Consider the following 8,827-nt stretch of genomic DNA (forward strand, 5'->3'; position numbering starts at 1 on the left):
CACTGACATGTGGGACCGCATGTGAGCAAACAGATGATGGGCTTCGCGCGTCTGCTAGCTGGCTAAGAAGAGAGATAGAGGAGGGATGAGCATGGACTCCAGGAAATTTGTTGTATGTAACCAGCACCTCGATATAGGCTCGATATAGTGGGGTGGAATGGGCCATAACTACCATTCACGTCTATCAGTACGGCACACGCCACCCACACGAGTCCCATCCGACACCAATTTTCTTGGAGTCCATGCTACAACCATCTCTTCTCCCTCTTATTTTCTCAGCCATCACGCGCTGGGCGGGGTGGGGGTTTGCTGATAGTCGGTTTGCTCAACTGTGATCCCACTTGTAAGTGAAAATGCAACACAGCACACATTCCCCCTTGAGCGGCGTGTCAGACCAACCGTGTGGGCAGCGGGGTGCGACGCGAACACGGCAATCTTTTCCTTTTGAACTTGTAACTTGTAAAATTTGGTTCTGCTCCATGGCGCGACCGATAGATAGAAATAACGATTTTCCCTAGAGTAATGAGAAGTTAGGTTCTAGCGCGGTTCATGCATGGAGTACGTACAAAAATTATGAAGTTGATGCGAAAGGTAAGATAATTACTAGTAGTACCATATACTACTACATGGATTTGACGAAAAGATAAAGATACATACGGATCCATCAACGACATCCTCACGCCCTACTGCGTCGGGTCACGAACCAACGTGTGAGGACCAGCAGCGTTGGCGATGAGCTCAACGTGCTTCTGAACAATGCCGTCCAAGGTTACCCTGTGGGTCAAGAAGGCCAGCGACCTATCGTCCTCCTCTGGCACGTAGTAGTCCTTGTGGACGATTTGCGTGTAGACATGGGTGATTATGTCGATGGTGTCTTGCTGCGCCAGGCGCTGCACGGTGAGCACGACCTCGAGGTGGACATTCTCCGGCGCGACGGCGGGCAGCCGCAGGGCCACCAGTGCATCGAAGAGGTTCTCACCATAGAGGCCGTTGAGGGTGGCGGGCATCGCAGAGCCTGAGCGCGTGGGCTGGAGGCGTACGTCAAGGTCGTCCGCGAGCTTCTTGACGATGGTGAACTTGTCGAGGAAGCTGACGAGGACCTTGTCGAACAAGGAGACGAAGCTGTCGTCCAAGCGGCCTCTCACCCTGACGGCGTCAAGCACGACCTGGAGACGTTCCTCGGTGCCGGGCCGCAGGCCGGCGTCATGGACCATCTGACACAGCTGGCTGATGCTCGCGCTCATCGCCTCCATGGGTCTAGCTTCTAGTTAACTGATCTTGCAATTGGAGTGATCACTCTTGCCCTTGGTTAGGGTGCGTAGGTGCGTAGGATTTCGTATATTGGACTGGCGGGGAGCCTTTATATGAGAAGTGCAGACTGCGTTGAATTCACGTGCGTGTTGGCCATCTACTCGTCAGCCCTCTACTGCACCTGCCTTTGGCTGTATGATAGGCGAGCCAGCCACCTATTGGGCCCACGTGTCATACAACCAAAGGCAGCTGCAGTAAGTCAATGAAGTTGTGTCCCCCTCCGTGCCGGTGTAGTATAGTCATCTTACCGGACCTCTAGTTGGGGCCAAACGAGAGAACTTTGATGTTTACTAGTTTATTGGTCCCCTTTGCATTTTGCGCCAAGTTTTGACCTTTGATTTAACTAATAAAAATCTAATGCATGTAACCAAAAATGTTTTGTAATCCCAAAACACTTAGGCATGGTACATTAACTCCCTCCTCATTTCTTATTTCGTGACATATCAACATGACTTGAGACTACCAAACATGACATGCAGTGGTTAGTTCATTGCATGTAATCCTATTAATTAGCAAAAAGAGATTAAGTTCTCTCCCTGATAGGAATAAAACAATACATAATGTATTTATTTACAGAGGGAGTAGTACATTTTTTGTGACATGCATTACTAGATATTGCTAGTCAAATACTAAATCTAGATGGACGTGGTAGTACTACTAAATCTAGACGGTGGTGCTAGTACTAGTAGTAGTACTACCAATGTACTAGTAGCACTGTACTACCCATTGGTCAAATTATTATGTGTTGATCCTCACAGTGAAGTGACAAGACCCTGCGCCGGAGATGACACCTGAATATAGGCGCCGTGTTTGGCATACCATAGTCAACCTCACCGTCTGCCATTGTTGAGGAAATCGTTAACTAGTAGCTGCTCGGTCGGCTGGTGAGTAGGGGATAATAGGCTAATCGGCAAGTTAATCGGCCATTTAATCAATTAATCGGACGAGTTATCGGGTAATCGGCTACTCGGGGACCCTATGAGTAGGGATTAATCGGCAAGTTAACTGGTTAATCAGATGAATTCTTGAACAGAGCCGCCTGCAGTCACTATCATCATGGTTGTAGAGCTAGCCTGCTTACAACTAGCCGTGTTCGACATAATTTCCCGTGCGTAGATGCCCATGCATTGGACGGAACACCAAGATTGGGGGTGGACGGCGCTGGCAGCGGCCATCCCGCCAGATTTTTCCATGGCCTTCTAGATGTGGTGGGGTGGAGATAAGGATGATTGTGAGAGACAAGGAGTTGTTTGTAAATAGGGAACAAGTGCGGGCATCTTTTTGCAAAACTGGAGAAGTTTGGTTTGTATGCGTCAGATCTAGATGCGACGGCTATTGGTGAAAGATGGCAGACACAACATCATCACCAACTCAGGACCTCTTTGATTCGCAGGATTTTGAAAACGCGGGAATAGGACACGGCAGTATTACAAGTTTCAAACTGATATTATAAATGTTAGGAGTAATGCTGCACCTACGAAGAGGGAATTACTAGGAAGTTTACGTAAGAACTTTCGTTACTTTAGGTGGATGCAGCATTATCGTGCAAACTAAAATCCACCGCCCTGACAAGTCCCTAATCGGCAAATAAATTTTCGAGTCTCTGGCCACTTGATGTTTCAAAAACAAATTCAGCTTCTGCGGAGACTTTGTCATTTAGGCTTAGACGCTTGTGGTGATTAGCACGCCATTCGTTGTTGCACCAGAGAACGCCAAACCTCATTACCTTGAGCACACTTGCCTCTAGAACAAAGAACCTGGCCAATTTAATCTCAGATGTGTTGCCTCGGTAGTCGATCAAATCAATTTCTGTCAGATGGAGATCAAGGCATTCAATGAGATTGTTATAGTGCAGCACATTTTTCAGTTTCGGGTCTTTTTTTATCTGCAAAAGAAGAGAACATATTAGAGCAGTTGGCTGTATAAGATTGCCGTGCCATCAAGAGGTACCAATATCATTCGCTCATACGATAGGGTTGGCTGGCTAGTGATATTTTTTCACTCTCTCTCCCTCTCTCTCTCTCTCTTTCTCTTTCCTCTCATTTACCTAGGAGCACGTGAAGAGCTTAGGCATTTGTTGCCTTCCACTATGTGGACGATGCCATATTTCTCAAAAGTATGCCACATAATACGCATCAATGTCAAATCAAAAAATTTTGGCACCGCTCTCGCGATGTAAGAGAGTTGGCACCACTGTGCACACATACCCACATGTATAAACAAATCAATCAAACCAACTACACCAGCCTCTCACTCTCCCAAACAAGTGTTTTTTATTTCCTTAGTTCTCTCTCTCTCCCACGCAAGTGTTTCTTCATTGCGTGAGTTAATTTGGCACCGGAGCAAAGTAGGTGATCCAAATTGGGGCACCAAGGGAGCAATGGAGGGGCATCGATGCCAAATGCATCACGAGTGAATTTGGCACGTGTTTTGGCCTACATAGTGGAGGGCCGTTATAGCCCACTTTTGTACTACCTCGTATTTAGTGTAAAATTTTGACCATAGATTCACCTAAGAAAATGCCAATGCATGTCACCAAAAATTACACCATTTGAAATTATGTTCAAATACGAATCCAACGATATAATTTTTAGTGACATGCATTAACATTTTGTCAATTAAATATATGGTCAAATTTTGATACTACAAAAAAGGAAGAGTAAACCAGGACGGGGGTAGTACTTGCTCTTAGGGTAATCATAGAGTTACTAGTCTAAGTTACTTTCCACTATGACTAGCCTAGGCTACTATAGTAGTACAACAAAAAAACGATGCAGGTGATCACGTGAGAAAAAAATACTAAAAACATTTCTTTCGGTGCAGTGCGTAGATGCAATTTTGAGCACTACACTTGTCATCGTAATTTGGAAAAATTACGAAAAAATTGAGCTACGTTGTGATCACCGTTTACTAATAGGAAAGAAGTTTCACCTCGATGAGTAGCTTCTCCGTGCACGGAAAGCATGTAAGGAATCTAACAACTTGATCCAGATTGGGGCCGATAGATTTTATTACCAAGATCTTCACTATGCGCATAGACTGGGTCAAGCTTGTAGGAATCATTTTTTGGAAGATGGTCGTAAATACATCAAGAAGAAATTTAAAAATGTGAATTTCAAGAAGACGGAGAAGAAGATGAGTGTTGTACCGGAACGATTACGGATCCAATAAAGAGTTTGGAGAATTTGGCAGATGAGTACACCAACGCTATCAATTTCGATGCATCTATGACCCTGATTTTTGTTGGACCTTCTAGATCAGATACAAGCAATCTCTCAAGGAAAGGCGCATTCTTAATGACCATAACGTGGAACAGCTAGAGTGATCTCTTCCCAATTGATGTCTTGTTGCGGGGCCAGCAACACACAAAAATCCATCGGAGATTCGTCGAGGCGATGTGGAGGCTAATGAACCCGTGGATCTCCTAAAGACGAAGGTACTTGAGCGCAGTACAGCTGCGGAGCAGGTGATCCATAGCCTGGTTCGAGATGCCAATGTCGAAGAGGTCGAGCTGATTGAGTTGAGGGAGAAGAAGGGCGTGTGCGACATTAATCTAGGGAAGATAGCAGGAGCTGAAGCTGGCGCGGCGCAGCGTTGACGTGAGGCAGAGCGCGGATGACGGCAGAGAGCGACATCGTCTAGCTTCAAAGCTGAGCTCCTCGAGCTGATCTAGGGCGGGGGATAAGAACCACTCGTCAAACTTGGCTTGGACCTTGCAGTTGGTACTGAACATGCGGATGTCAAGGCATCTGGCTGGCCCAGGGTGCGATGAAAGGATCTTGGAGACTGCGGCCATGCGTTTACCATCCCCGTCGCTGAGGGAGTTGTCGATGGTGAGGTTGAGGGGTACGCGGCGCTAGAGGGGGCGCCACCGCCGAGAGAGCAGGGCAGTCCGCACGGCAGATTTGGTGGGAAGGAGACCGATGATGACGAGCAGCATGTCATCGAGGAGGCTGCTGATAAAGTCCAGGCTCGCCGGATGCGGTTTTGGCTCGAGCCACCTCCGCTTGTTGGCTGCCTCACCGTCCATCTCAACCGGCAGCGACGCCGGTGTACACGTGTGCTGGTCTGTGTTGTGTGCTGGCCTGCTGGGTGTGCGCGAGTGCGTCCTTCACGCGGAAGAAGTGTGTCCTCAATGCGCCCTCAATTTACTAGCGTGTGGGGTGCTACCCCGAGTGGTTTCAACTTTGTTTACTTCACCGCGTGTCAGATGGGCCTCTAGTTTACTTATTTTCACCCACTGCCACATGGGCCGACACACGAAGATAGAGAACACGAGCTGACAAGGCAGCATGTGGATTGGTTGACCGGTCAACTAAACAATATACAGAGCTATACGCTAACATGGTGAGAGTATAATCCGTCGGTATAGAGAGTTTGAGTGAGAGGGGAGGCCTGTGAGACATAGCAGAGAGAGAAAGAGCTACTCCCTCCGTTCGATAATGTAGTGCCAACATTTTTTTAAGTCAAACTTTTGAAACTTTGACCAAGTTTATAAAGAAATTACTTATATCTACAATATCAAAGATAAATGATAGTATGAAGTAAGTGCATGTTGTGATGAATCTAATGATCATTCCAGATGTAAATGTTTTTCTCCACATATACCTGGTCAAACTTTTCTGAGCTTTAACTTTTCAAAACATCCATATGCTTATGGACGTGAGAGAGTCCCTAACTAGAGAGACATAGAGTGAGAGTGTGTGTTTGAAATTGAAAGAGTGAGTGAAAAAGTGTGTGTGCGTGTGTGAAAGAGACATTGACAACACATGATAAAAGTAGAGGTGTGTGTGTCTTATGCAAACATATCACACATGCATCTTCAATAACAGAAGAAAAGTGAGGAGATAGTGTGTGGTTGTTTGCAACCGAGAGACAAGGACCCCTAGCACGTGACCAACAGGGGTCTGACAAGCAAGGGAGAGAGGTCGAGAGAGACGTACATAGAAAATGCGAACATGGGGAGGAGTGTATGTTTGTGATAGAGAGATCCCCTAGAGATCGTGATGGGACTACATGGGTGGGAGATCGAGTGACAAGGTGTGTGCGCGATAGAAGATACCCCGAAAGATATCGAGATAGGCGTATGGATGGAAGGAGACAATACGTGTGTTCCTAATGGCTAGTGAGAGATAATCATACTTAAGGGGGGTGCATGCGCCTATGATGGAGTGAGGGATTATGGTACTTAGGGGGTGCGTTTCACATAGAGAGAGAACAAGGGCAGAGAGTGTTGGATGGGTCTATATGTAGCACGATCGAGACATGTGTATGTGTGAACCAGGGAGATATAAAGTTTGACAGGGATAGAGGAGCCCCAACAAGGCTGAGTGGTGCGTCAGATAGCTGAGAGGGGGGGGAGAGATATTCCGTCCGATCGATAATGCAGTGCATGTAAATTTTTTTAGAAGTCGAACTTTGGAAACATTGATCAGGTTTACGCAAATGTTATTTATATCTACAATACCAAAGATACATCATATGGAACTACATCTCATGATGAATCCAATGGTATATGTTTGCCGTTCTAGATATAAATGTTTTTCTCCACGTACATGGTCAAAGTTTGTGATGTTTGACTTTTCAATAAATCTATATGCTATGGACCAAAGAGAGTGCCTAAGTCGAGAGAGATCAAGTGCGTGTGAAGGAGAATGAGTGACTTTGCAAAAAGAGTATGTGTGTGAAAGAGAAAGGGACGACAAACGATAAATTAGAGAGAGAGAGAGAGTTTTTTCATTTCTTATGCAAACATATCATGCATGCATCTCCGAGATAGAAAAGCGAGGTGAGGAGATACACGAAGATAGCTAGTGCGTGATTGTTTGGAACGGAGAGAGACACCCCTATAGCACATGTCCAATAGAGGTCTAGCCAACAAGGAACAAAGGTCGAGAGGGACACATGGAGAACATGGACGCATGGGGAGGGAGAGAGGGTGTGTTTGTGATAGAGAGATCCCCTCGAGATCGTGAGGGGACTTATATGGGTGGGAGATCGAGGGAGGTGCATGCAAGATAGAAAGATGCCCCGAGAGAAATCGAGATAGACCATGCACATGTTTTTGATGGAGACTAAGATTAGCTAGTCATATACATATAGGGGGGGCTGCGTGTGCCTACATTTGAGTGAGAGACCATCATACTTGGATAGGCATGAGATTGTGTGTGTGTGTGCATGTGAGATGAAGAGAGAACAAGGGAGAGAGATAAAGTTTTAGATGGGTCTATCGAGTGCGAGTGATATATACATGTGTGTGTGCGATCCAGGTAGATGGAGAGTATGAGAGAGAGGGAAGAGCTCCGAGACGACAGAGTGGTGCGTGAGAGAGTTACGGGCAACAAGCCAAGGAATTTGTGTGCGTACGCTGAGTGCACCCAAGATATTTATCTTGGACTAGAGAATCATATATAATGTGCGAGAGAGACCTATATATGAAGTATATATGCACGCGAACTAGAAAGACGCCCCCACACACACAAGGAGAGAGAGAGGCGGAGAGAGAGGGAGAGGGACCAACAAGGTTTGTGTGTTGGATGCGTGTGACATAATTGAAGATTGTCGGCGAGAGAGAGAGAGAGAGAGAGAGTAGGAGTCCGGGAGAGGGGGAGGTCGCGTTTTATGCATCAAAGACTGATATAAACCATGTTTCGATATAAACTTGCATTCAAATATTTAAATTGGATAACTTGTTGTCTACAATCCACACATGAACGGAGATATGCGTATATCGAACAAGTTCATTAATTTGACTCTCAACATGTTCATGGAGTACTATAATATTGTATAACATGCTACTCGATTGAGGTGTTTAATTTTGGATTTAGTTCACTATTTTGACCTAGTGAACGAGCTATTTCATTGAATTGAGATATTTCAGTTTGGGTTTGATTCCCATTTTTGAGTGGGTCAACTATTTGTCATATAGTAAATCGCTAGCAACGAGCATGTAAAAACACATTACTCCCGAGCATCATCTCTTTATCTAAAAAAGAAGTGGCAAACTAATATTTCAAAATTTGATTCGAATCGACTTGGTAAGGTAGATGTGGATGCTCGTTCTCCCAAAATTTTAATGAACCGTTAAACACTCTCTGCTCGGTGGAATTCGCCCGAGCAAATAAATGGGAGACTCGAAATTACCGGCCTATGTGGGACACGCGTCAATTGGCCCGTTGAACATCGAGGGTAGGTTCATAACTTCATCCAAGCGCGCCTTCTCCTCGGCCGAAATGACATGTGCCGAATAATTCATAAACAATGGTCGGCAAAGCACCATCTCCTCGACCGAAATAGCTCGCGCCCACTATTTCAAAACACGCTCTCCTCGCCCAAAATCACTCGCGCCCAGTATATTTCAAAACACGCCCTCCTCGCCGAAATCGCTCGCGTCCACTATTTGGGAGAAGCAAAGTTACTCTACTATCCCTAACCCTCAGTACACAGACCCAAGCCGAGAAGCCTAAAGGTTGGGGTAGAACTGTAACTCCCCCCCCCCACACACACATTTTAGACA

Source organism: Triticum aestivum, chromosome 5A (assembly GCF_018294505.1).
Source record: "Triticum aestivum cultivar Chinese Spring chromosome 5A, IWGSC CS RefSeq v2.1, whole genome shotgun sequence".
Lineage (NCBI taxonomy): Eukaryota > Viridiplantae > Streptophyta > Magnoliopsida > Poales > Poaceae > Triticum > Triticum aestivum.